The sequence below is a fragment of the Squalius cephalus genome, assembly GCF_949319135.1.
Source record: "Squalius cephalus genome assembly, chromosome: 4".
Taxonomy (NCBI): domain Eukaryota; kingdom Metazoa; phylum Chordata; class Actinopteri; order Cypriniformes; family Leuciscidae; genus Squalius; species Squalius cephalus.
In genome coordinates this window covers 52,294,387-52,306,861 of record NC_137125.1, presented here as the reverse complement: position 1 = coordinate 52,306,861, position 12,475 = coordinate 52,294,387, and the positions used below count along the sequence as shown (strand labels likewise).

Below are 12,475 nucleotides of genomic sequence, written 5' to 3'. Positions count from 1 at the left end.
ATTTTCTTTTAGATTTTAGAGTATAATTTCAACAAAACAAAAATTACTTTTGATTTTGGGGGTGAAAAATAACTTGGGCTTTTATTTTTGTGAGTTTCACCCTTTTTTTTTTTTTTTTTTACGTATTCAGTTTTATTGTCATTCCAGTCCTCAATTGTCTTCTTTGCTGTTAATGGGCACACGATGATTTATCAGCCGTGACGCCTAAATTGGTTTGAAAATAAGAATCGACTGGCGTTATTACTCCAATGCTTTGAGTTATAAATCTCACACTCCTCCTGGCTGAATCATCTGAACGGAGAGAGACACGATGAGCTGTAAAGTTTGGAGGGATGTAAAATTACAGCTACTTTATGACATCTGCTGGAAAAACCAGTAAACCTTGACCCGAGAGCCAGACCTTATTTACAGGATCGTCTGTCATACTTTCGGTCTGAGCGCTATCCCAAGATGCACTGGAGCTCAGTTTGTGTGTGAGACTTCTTCCTATATTCACAACCTGGTGTGCTGAAGTGAGACTGTATGAACATTTACTTCTTTACCTCAAAAAATATTCAGGGTTTTATTTAATTAACATTTTATGTATGTTTGTTGACATTCAAAAGTATGTGAAACGCAATCAAATACTTTTAATGAAGTTTGAACTTTCAAATAGTCATCATAGCTTCATCAGAGTGACCCCGTGACCTCGTCTGATGTGTTTATATATGCGCACTGATAAGGAAATGCAGGATGTCGCTGGTGATAATTTGACATCAGATGGAGGAAGACAACGACTCTCTGTTTGGCAGGAAACCTCTGCCACTGGTTTCCTGTCTTCGGCAGATGAGCGTCTCGTATCTGAGAGTAGATGTCAGCCGTGTGAGGCCACGAACGGGATGTTTCGACTTAATGCAGATGCACAAACACCAGTAGGAGAAATTCAGCCGTGTCTGAGAAAATAAAATGACTCTTAGACTCATGTAAATGTAAATTAATTTGTTTGTATTAGCATATTGTGAGTAATTACTTCTTCTGAAGTTCAGAGCATCATCTATATTTTGCTCTGACACTTCCGCTATTTATAGTTTGTCAATATCTTCATATTATTTTACTAATGAGCCTCTCTTTTTTACTGATTGTAGTCTTTAATCACATTGTGAAGTTTTTAAATTCTGTACTTTCTGTAATGGCCTCATGAAGCGATTTATAGCTCGTTTTAAAATGGATGAATGAATGAAAGATGAATTATTAATAGTCAGATCATGGAAACTTGGAAATGAGTCATGATGGGTTGGTGCAATTATCCACGTCAACTTATGCATGTTCAGGGTGGTTTATAAATATAAGAAGCTTTTTGGGAAAGTTTGAATGAATGCCGTCTAAGTGAACGTGGTCGACGAGAACACGTTAAAATAAGTTGTGTTAGGTGAACTGTGTGTGTCTGTGTGCAGAACGTAAACAGCACTGTCATAAAGAAACCTTTCAGACATTATACCGTTCTCAAGTTTTGGATCTCTCTTTTTATGTTTTTGAAAGAAGTCTCTTATTCTCACCAAAGCTGCATTTATTTGATTAATAAAATAAAAATTTTAAAGTGTAATTTATTCCTGTGATCAAAGCTGAGTTTTCAGCATCATTACTCCAGTCTTCAGTGTCACATGATCCTTCAGAAATCATTCTGATATGAATTAGTTGCTTCATATCTTTGTGGAAACCTTGAAACATGATTTGATATTTTTTTTGTAAAATGCCTTTACTGTCACTTGTAATCAATTTTATGCATGCTTGTTGAATTGAAGTATTAACTTACTGACCTCACAGAAATTATTAGTTAATAATGTTTTTTGCTTTTCTATAAATGCAAGTTTTATTCAGTTTGTTTGGGGTTTTACAGACAGTTTCGTAAAGTAACTAATAATTAATTAAATCATAATCAAATAAAACTCTTCCTAAAAAGAATACTTTTTTTCTTAACCTGCATGTCATGTAAACATCTGTGTGTGTGTGTGTGTGTGTGTGTGTGTGTGTGTGTGTGTGTGTGTGTGTGTGTGTGTGTGTGTGTGTGTGTGTGTGTGTGTGTGTGTGTGTGTGTGTGTGTGAAGTTTTCGTTGTGTCCAGTTCACTGACTGTCCAGTCGTGAGAAACACTGAGCAAACAGACGATCATTTAATGATCAACAGAGGGAAGAGAAACAGGGAGGAGCAGCGTCTGAGATGAAGGAGTGTGTGGGAAAGAGTAGATCAGTGCGTTGTCCGGCACGCACAGTGTGTGTTTGCATGATCTCTGTGTCTGCGCAGACGGCTCTGGCTTGCTAACGGTAGGATAGGGCTCCGTTTCTCTCTGTTACTCTCATGATACATCCAGACGGATGATGGATCGCTGGGTGTAGGCGGCGTTCTGTGTTGATCCTGAGTCTTGCACTGATGTATGAGTGTGTGATGAGTATGATGTATGCTCTTGTATGATTTTGTTAGGCTGTAGACGGGCGGGAATGTTGTGTGATTCATATTTTTGTTCTTTCTGAACAGTTACTGAACTCTGATAATCTGTGGGCTCTGGTAATGTTGCAACTTTAGATGCCGGAGTAACAGCATTTGCATTGTGTGTTTGTGTGTGTGTTGTGAATTCTGGACACGAGACAGCTGCTGGGTAATCTGTGCGAGTGGTTTGTCTGCGGATGGTTGGCCAAAGCATGACCGTACTGTTCAGAAAGCAGGCCTCTGGGAATGTGTGTGTCTGTGTCCGTATCAGGACATCATCTATATGGAAAGTCCCGTCTCATGCGTGACCCGAGTCTCACAGCCTGTGTGTTAATAAAACAATAGAAAACTAGATTTGTACATTTTCTGAAGAAAATGTTTCTCGAAATGGTGTTTGACATGATGCCCAAAAAAAAAAAAAAAAAAAATTCTGATTTACCTTTCACAACAATCTGACATATAATTTCTTCCCGTTTTTAACAAGTTATTTTATTAAATATAATTCTCAAGCGTATAAAAAAAATGTTATTACACAAAATAAATTTAACAAAACATTGATTTCTTTAATCTTAATATTTATAATAATATTATATCTTTATAATTCTATTTAAAATATGTATATATTTGAGAATTCAGACTATTTTTATGCATTATTTTTAGAAAGGATTTATTAAATTTGGTTTTGTTTTTTACTATAGAATTATAGAGTTAAAGGGCACCTATTATGCAAAATTCACTTTTACATCGTGTTTGAACATAAATGTGTGTGAGCAAAACCACCCTAGAATGATAAAAATCCACCCAGTGTTTTTTTTACAATCTCAATTAGGGCTGAACGATATTCTGTTTTAACATCGACATCGCGATGTGCGAATGAGCGATAGTCACATCGCCGGAACATGCGATGTGAAGGGTAATGTTAGTAGTACCCATAAGACAGGGGTTCTCAAAGTTTTGATAGGTGAGGGCCAATTTAGGAACCCAACATTGAACTGAGGGCCGCCAAAGGGGCGGGGGAGAAAAAGAAAAAAAAATACTGAAAAGAAAATCCCATTTGAAATAATTTTAATGACCAGGTTGCATCTCTAGTTTACATTTATTGAGGCTATTATTAACTGAGGCTAAACCTGGCAAATCTTGAGAAAAATTGCAATGCAAACAAAATCCCTGGGGTTCTCTACCCTCAACAGACAAATTTGGGATATAACAGTCCTGTGTGCAGTCCATTTCAAGAGCAAACTTATTTAGAACAAACAGCCTCAGTGTGCCTTGCTTCTTATCAGCATAGGCCTTATTCAGGGGCAATTCCAGCTACCAAAGCACCACAGGAAAACCTGACAGGGACAGGGAGAGGGAGAGGGAGAGAGGGAGAGAGGGAGAGAGAGAGAGAGAGAGAGAGAGAGAGAGAAAATTTTAAAATAGAAGCTTACCAAACAAGTCGTCATCATCATTCATATCTATAATTGCCTGTCAGTCGCGTTTCCATTATTACAGATTTGCGCAAATGTTTTGGGCTATTATTATCTATCTTTTTAACCCGTAATTAAATAACGAAAAATGAACGGTTGTTGTCTTTTTAAAACAAAATTTTAATTTGAACTGGCTACACACCAACTGCTGCGCAAAAAAGTAAATATCGACGAATTTTCTGATTTTTGTTTTTAAAATATTCACAAATTAATATGGAAAACATGTCGATTTTTACTGGTTTTCTAAGGCCAAATTAGAATTGATATTTTTCCCACAGTGCTGAATATAGCCTGTGTCTCTGGAACCACAGCCCACAGAAAGGTGAGTTAGAATAATATTAATAAATGTGTCTGAAAAACAGCGTGGCATTTTAATTATTTATTAATAAACTATTGTTTTCTAAGTGTCGGCTAAAAACATATCTCCATCTCCGCTGTTAAGCAGATGCGCTTTTGGAGAGGAATGCACCTTTCATACGGATAACATCAGAAAGTAGGCCTATTAGCTTTCGATTTGAGTTTGTTTGTTTAAAAGTGGACATTTCAAGCTTTAGCCTACATAGGCTATATTTTGTTTCAGTTCTCGCACTCCAGTTCACGGAGATCATGAAAGTGCGTAGGCTACTGATTGTTTTGTTTTATTTTACAAAAGCACAACGTTTTTTTGTTATTATGAGTTTACACAAATAAAAGTAGTTGCGAATAATGTATTATTATTTTCTGTATGACCAGAAATGATTGAGTATTTTAAGTTGTTTCCACTGTTGATAGGAAATTGCAAGTGTTCGCGCCGTGAAAAATTTGAAAGGTAATGGAAACGCGGCTATAATAAGCTTGTCATTAAAAGTCACTTGTCACTTGCGATCGGTCGGACCACACCTGTAATTACCGCTTATGCCTATAGATGCCGCTAAACACCACTAAACGGAGATTAATTTTTTTCAAAGCAATGTAGCCTATAGTTTCAACAGTTTTACAGATGTTATCAGATGTTATCGCGGGCCGCCAGAAATGTTTCTGCGGGCCGCCATTGGCCCGCGGGCCGCACTTTGAGAACCTATGCCATAAGAGAACGGTAGCACACAGTAAACACGAGTTTGTTGTATGGCTTTTTGCTGGGGTGACATACGCGTTCTGCGTGCCTGCACAGTGATTGGTTCGCTGTGCTGCAGCTCACCGCGCTCACATCCAACATTCAAAAATGCTCGACGAAGAGGATCCGCCGCAAAAAAAAGTCAAAATCAGCTATTTGGGACTAGCCCATTTCGTCTACAAAAAGGAGGATGTTGACCAAAAAGAGGTAGGCTACTTTGCTGGAGTGTTATAAAGTTGTGGATGGTTGTCTTTTTTAAACATTCGTTTATTTTTCGTGTTCGCATTTATGAGGAAAAAACAATGTTACGTGATATTACGGACGCGACCGTTATGAAAGCGACACTAAAAGACTGCTTTAAAACTTTCACAGAGACCTCAAACAGAAAGCACAAAGCCTTTCTTTAAAACGAATTTCGTTTTGTATTAATTGTATCTTAATTTTAATCAGTATTTCATTATCCAATTTCCTGGATTTAATAATGATTAATAATAATTAAATATAGCAGCCAGCGCCTGAACCCGAGATTAAGCTATGATCCATGAACCGAAACTCAGCGTAAAAGGTAGCCTACTCGCCTCACACACCTAAAAAAAAAAAAAAAGAAAGAAAGAAATATATCTATTATCTACAGAAATCTCTACTTTTAAACAGAACCATTAAAAAAAATATAGCTATATTTAATCTGTATGAAAAGTGCATTTCTCCCGATCACTGCTGCGAAGATCGCGAGTCAGTATTGTCAACTTCATCTTTACAGAAAACACTTGTTTATTAATAAACAATTAAAATGTCTCATTGTAATATTTTACATATTATTAATCATTACTTTTGCTGGGTCTAGGTGCCGTTTACATGAACACGTCACTGAATCAGCACAGAAAACATAATTTTTCAGGTCCTAGAACCTGAAGAACGTTAGGTCCTGCGTAGAACGTTCACCGAATTCTGAGAGAAATATGTTTCTGGAATAAAATATTAAGTGGCCTTTTTGTTACTTGTAATGAAGCTTGCTTATTAGTGAAATTATTAATAACATGGAATGGTAATTATTGACTTTAGCCTGGATTGATGGCTCGCAATATCGCGATATATATCGTTGGGAAAAAAAATATCGCAATGTAATTTTTTTTCCAATATCGTGCAGCCCTAATCTCAATAAATCATAAGCACTGTCTCAGAATGAGCTGTTCTCAGATTCCGCGCAATGTTGCACAGGCCCCTCCCACGACTGTTGAGTGACACTTCAGTCTGAGCCTAGACCCGCCCTGAGTGAGCTGGACACAGAGTCCGCCATTGTTCGACGCTTGAGCCGCTGTAGACAAGAATGTCTCCTAAGTGATTGAGGTGTGTTGTTGATGGATGTAAGAATGAACATAGCAGTCTTCATTTATTCCCGTTGTTACTCAAGGATGGATCTGTACTGTTTGTGATCAAGCTTACACTCTCCGGAGCAACAGGCCTAACGTGACTGGACACGGCAGAAGTGAAAGTGCGAGCGCGCTCTTTATGACAGCTCTTCGAGTCATTTTACGGATATAAGGTTTACCAGTTTATTTAGCACCCACTGAAAAGGTGTGTATATTTGTTTACTGTGTTTTGTGTATTTCGCTGTGTATGTTGTTGATAATGAAAGGGAGAGAGAGAGAGAGTTTATGGATAAGACTTTAATGCGCACTTCTTATACTGTGTTTATTCAGCTCTTACAGAGATTCTCTGGAGTAAAACTAACGCTCATCTTTTGTGTGATGTACAATAAACTTCACTGAACTCGTCAGTATATTTTGGTCATCATTCGGACGGGTTTTGCTACAGCAGGCTTGTATTAGTGGATAAAAGCAGATGACAAATAAGTTATAACCATAATTAAACTAAACTATACCTGTTCTATGTCCATACAGCATATATTCTCTGGCTCTGTGGGCATTATTGTCAGACTCCGAGTCGAAATGAACACCGCAACTGAGAGTTTCTGTTCTGATATTATCAGATGAGATTGTCCTGACTCTGAGCGAGCTCGTGAGGCTCCGCCCCCTGTGTCGTGCAGCAGCAGTTAATTTGCATTTAAAGGGCACACACTAAAACAGCGCGTTTTTCTGAGCCCCAAAAAATTACAATTTAAACATGCTGTAAAAAATTATCTGTGGGGTATTTTGAGCTAAAACTTCACATACATACTCTGGGAACATCAGAGACTTATTTTACATCTTGTGAAAAGAGTCATAATAGGTGCCCTTTAAATACATATACATGTTTCTAAATGTTTTATTCTTTACTAGATATTATCCATTATTTCATTTATTTGAGAGTTTGTCATTTTTTTTTTTTCATCATAAGCATGTGAACACTGTTTCTAGTGCTCTCACTCTCAGGTCATTTTAAATGCAAAACACGATTTGTTTATTTTCCGTCAGTATTTGTCCTCCTGTTTGTTTTTATTGCTCTGTTTCTTTGCCAGTAAAACTACACCTCTCTTCCATTCCTCTTTTCTTGGCATCTTCGGCGGTTGTCAGCTGAACCTCATCCACGTCAGCTGCGTGTGATGTTAAACGTCTGTCACTAGCAAGTGTTTGCTGACTCCTCTCCCACCGGCTGACAGACAGCATTAGCCGATCAGATGCGTTTGCCTTCCCAGACTTCATTGACATCTTCACTCCCCTGAAGTAGATGGAAAGTGCTTTAGTGACATTACCACACTGCAGTCTCCGCAATGTTCTCTCAAACAGAACACAATTTAAAGGAGATTTGGAGCTAAAAATTGTCCCACCATCTGAAATGGGCCAGCGGTCAATATTAAGGCTGACTGGAGATCAGCGAGAACACGGCAGAGGTAATAGGATCCATCTCAGGTCCAAAATAACAGGGATCCCGACCCATTACCAGCCAATGAGAAGCGCTTGAAAGCATCCCGGTGATAGATTGATACTGTATACACCAATCTGTGTTTTATTTCTCTTTTAGCATTCTTGTTAGCAAAACGCTTATTTGCTTATGTAATAGGAGAGTTTTTGACTGTGAAAGAGTCTAAACATAAACACCAAATAAATATTTTCAGCATTTATATAATGCTGTCAATGGCTGTAGACAATAATTTCAGTGCATCCCTCAGTTTGTTTACACGATTACTGGATTATTAGCAAGCAGGAGCATGAATAAACATCAGCAGCTCATGAATATTAATTAAGTGAAATACATTACCATTTGCCAAGTTGTGTAACATGATTTGTTGAAAGGCAGGTTTCAACAAAAGTGAGTTTTAGCTATTATCGCATACCACTTACACCCTTTTAACCAAGGCTCCTGCCTGGCCATATAAATATAATTTTACACATGGTTTGCTATGTTTTTCCTCGCACAACAACCCAAAAATGTAATCTCTTAAAATATAATAATCATTCAGAAAGAATAATACTGTTGGATCAACAGAAACAGTGACTAACAGGACTACAAATGTTCTGGCAGCAAAAGTTAGCACGTTAAAAACAGCTAAATGTAAGAGGTAATGATAATGGGATGACTTCAAGACTAAACCAAATATGCGACTCAATTCAACAACAACTTTAAACCAATAGGCTTTGATTGTGTGTCAATCCCGTAAACAATGAGTATAATCCCCTGTATCTAGAATTCAATTTATGTCTGATTTCTGTGCAGTTTTTGTCCTGTCGCAATCATTTTGCTTTTAAGATTGAATCTAGTTACAAGTATTCCTTAAAGCTATTTTTGAATGCACGTCGTGAATGAACAGCCGAATTATCCATGACTTTCAGAAGACCAAAAAGAACGTGCAATACATATATTAAAATCATCTAGTCGGTGGTTTGCCTGAACGACTGAAAAGAGTTTTGCACATTCCTAAAAGCTTTTGTGAGTGCTTTAAAAGTGCTTTACTTCTCTGTAATTGTGCCCTCAGGACCGACTATGCCGCCTCCGGGTGAGCGATTACTCTTACTCTTTCTAGGTGTGTCAGAAATCTTCTGCTCTGGCTGTCGATGCTCCTGTGGGTTTTTTGTTGTTTTTTAGTGACTTGGTGTTAAGGTCATGACAGTGCTGATCCAGCAGGAATCACGTATCGGCCCGTCGACTGTGACTGCTGCTGAAATCCACGTGTGTTTGTGCATGCAAGCGGACGTCGAATGCTCTTGAGTGTTTCACATTAATCTCCCTGTGGATTTGCTGGAAAACACCCGAACGCTGAGGGTTTAAAACGTCAGCTGTCGTCTTTGTTTGGCAGGCCGCTTGACTCATCCAGAAGATGCTTAAACAGTCATTTACGGGACTGTAAATCAAGGTGGTTTCACAAAATGTTGGCAGCTGGGGTATGAAACATAGTTAAACTTTAAACAAGACCGCTGAGCCGAGTGTCGAAAGCACCTTTAGATTAATCAGTGAGAAAATGTGCATCTGTGAAATATTCTTTCTTAGTCAGTCACATCATGCACCTTGAATTACAAAATACTCCTCTGACTGTATTTATTTGAATAACGACGTTCATTAAGCGCGTTTACATGCACGTTCTTAACCTGAGTATGCTTAATAATAAGACAATGCATGTGGTCATGTAAAAAAAAATATTTTACAGAGTAAGGTCATAAATGGCTTAAAAGGGACCTTTTATGCACTTTTACATCAAAGTCTTGATTTTGTTTTTGGGCTCTGCTAGAATAGGTTTTCATGCTTTAATGTAAAATTGTTGCAGCTCCTCTCTTCCCAGTCTGTCAGTAACTCTGTTTAGTTCCTGTCTCTATGAAGCCCCTCCTTCTGAAAAGCACAATGTGCTCTGATTGGTCGGTTGGATCAGTGTGTTGTGATTGGTCAAGTGCTTCGAGCATGTTTGGGAAATATCCCGCCTCTTACCATAACCGCCAGTTTAAAGGGTTAGTACACGTTCAAAAACATTTTTGCTGATAATTTACTCACCCCAATGTCATCCAAGATGTCCATGTCTTTCTTTCTTCAGTCGAAAAGAAATTAAGGTTTTTGAGGAAAACATTCCAGGATTTTTCTACACAGAATGAACTTCAAAGGCAACCAACTATACCAATGTTCAAAGAAGGTTCAAATGTCCGTCTCAATGCAGCTTCAAAGTCTCGACATGATCCCAGTCCAGAAACTGGGTCTTATCTTGTGAAACGATCGGTCATTTTCTAAAAAAAAACAAACAAACAATTATACACTTTTTAACCACAAATTCCAGTCTTGTACCATCTCTGAGATGTGCCAAGTATTGCACGAAAAAAATAAAATAAAAATAATAAAATAAAAAGACCCTTATTTCTCGACAGGGATTGTGTCGAGACTTTGAAGCTGCATTGAGACGGACATTTGAACCTTCTTTGAACATTGGTATAGTTGGTTGCCATTGAAGTCCATTATATGGAGAAAAATCCTGGAATGTTTTCCTCAAAAACCTTAATATCTTTTCGACTAATGAAAGAAAGACATGGATATCTTGGTTGACATCGGGGTGAGTAAATTATCCGCAAATTTTTTTTGAAAGTGAACTAATCCTTCAACACACTACTAACTAACTCAACCAGAATTCTGTTGGTTTATTGAAGTGCGCATGTGTGATACGCTACAGAAAACCAACCTTGCTGCTAATTTAAGTGCATCCAGACAGAGCGAGCGTTTGTGGAACTGGAGGAGGAGATATATCGCAAACTCCGACTCTTTCTTGACCCAAGCAATTATAGAAATGTGTTGTCATCACGTGCAACCGAAGTAGAAGTGGTACAGTCAAAATACTGCTTATTTATTGAACATAACATCTCACAAATGAAATACTCATGAGTCTGATACAAGAATGATGACCATTTGACATCAGTATATATATAAATTTCATTTTTATATATATATATATATAAAGTATTGTAAACGTGGTTTACTTGTGTTGCCAGGTTATAGGTTTGTATGTAAACAGGTTAATCAAATTAGCTGATTTTTGGGAGTTATCAGTGTATCGGCGTGTGTGTGTGTGTGTGTGTTTATGTCATTCATTATGCCCACTATGTGAGTATATTGACTTTGAATGAGTCAAAGCTTGAGGAAGCTCAGAAGAAACCCGCTGATGCACGGATTGATCGGATCGATGTGCTGGATGCTATTTGGATGATCATTTGCACCATGTTTGGGCCTTGCGTGTTCGTTGTATATCTTGCCTAATTTGATCATATGTTCAGCTCTGTTTGACCATATGTAAATTCATTTAGCAGAATTATGTTGATTTTTCTCTCATATTTAGTGCTGAAGGGGGAGTAAACAGACTCCATGTGGTGCTGGTGATGAGCAATTGCATTGATTCATTCCTCCAGACAGAATCGAGTGTCATTACCATAATTTTGCATCAGACCGGCACCACAGGAGAACTAAATATGTGTCCGGAGAAACCTTGAGAACGTCAGCGTTACATCAGCATTTAGTTTGTTCTGCAATCTGAGAATGTACTGACTGATTTCTTTGTGAGTCTGAATACATACACTATCATTCAAAAAAAAAAAAAAAAAAATCATTCGGTCGGTTTAATTTTTGTTTTTGTTTTTTTTAAAGTCTCTTAAGCTCACCAAGGCTGCATCTATTTATTCAAAAAATATAGTAAACAGTAATTTTGTAAAATATTATTTTTTTAAATGACAGTTTTCTATTTTAATACATTTTAAAATGTCATTTATTCCTGTGATCAAAGCTGAATTTTCAGCATCATTACTCCAGTCTTCAGTGTCACATGATCCTTCAGAAATCATTTTGATATGTTGAATTTGGGCTTTAAAACAAATCTTCTTATTATTAATGTTGAAAACAATTGTGCTGCTTCATATTTGTGTGAAAACCATGATACATTTTTCATCAGGATATGAATACATTTTTTTAAAAGAGCGTTTATTTGAAATCAAAAGCTTTTGTAACAGTATAGTTAATGTTATAGTTAACATCTTTTCAACAGTTTAATGCATCCTTGGTAAATGAAAGTATTAATTTCTGTAAAAACAAAAAAAAGCTAAACATAATGTGAATGCATGACTGAGTCACAGAAAGGTTGCATGTTTTGCTTCGCTATACATTTTTAGGTGCACTCTGCAAATTGTAATAAAAGTTTGACCCCTAAATAAATGTTCGGTTAAAAGTTGGTTTAAAATGATGTACGATCACATGAGAGGAAGACTCCAGTCATAAAAGACTTTAAAAAAAAGTTTCATTCACATGGTAATGAGCCGACGTCATGGGGGCCGACATCACATGACCAGCTGAATAATACTTGCACTATCTTGCTAACCGTCTTATTATCAGACACTTTTGCTCACTGAATAAATTAAAGAGGGCTGGCTTTGAATCGTAGCATTGATGGCCGAAACGCTTTTGCTTGATTCATGTGGCAAGTTCAAGATGACTGCCAAATCAATGCACCTTTTAATATTCTAACATGTGACCCTGGACCACAAAACCAGGGTCAC

The 12,475-nt window shown here is 37.4% G+C and overlaps 1 protein-coding gene across 9 annotated transcripts in view; it reads left to right on the top strand.

The window, feature by feature from the left end:
- osbpl8 (oxysterol binding protein-like 8) overlaps window positions 1-12,475 on the top strand; it is a 79,889-nt gene that overhangs the window by 26,217 nt on the left and 41,197 nt on the right. The window contains exon 1 of one of the 9 annotated variants that reach the window (XM_079870019.1): window positions 2,187-2,299. The exons of 7 other annotated variants lie outside the window; for them this stretch is intronic. The gene's annotated coding sequence lies outside the window, so the exon portion shown is untranslated. Of the gene's footprint in view, window positions 1-2,186; window positions 2,300-12,475 lie in introns of those variants that run through there. One more of the 9 variants, XM_079870015.1, reaches the window with a different exon arrangement.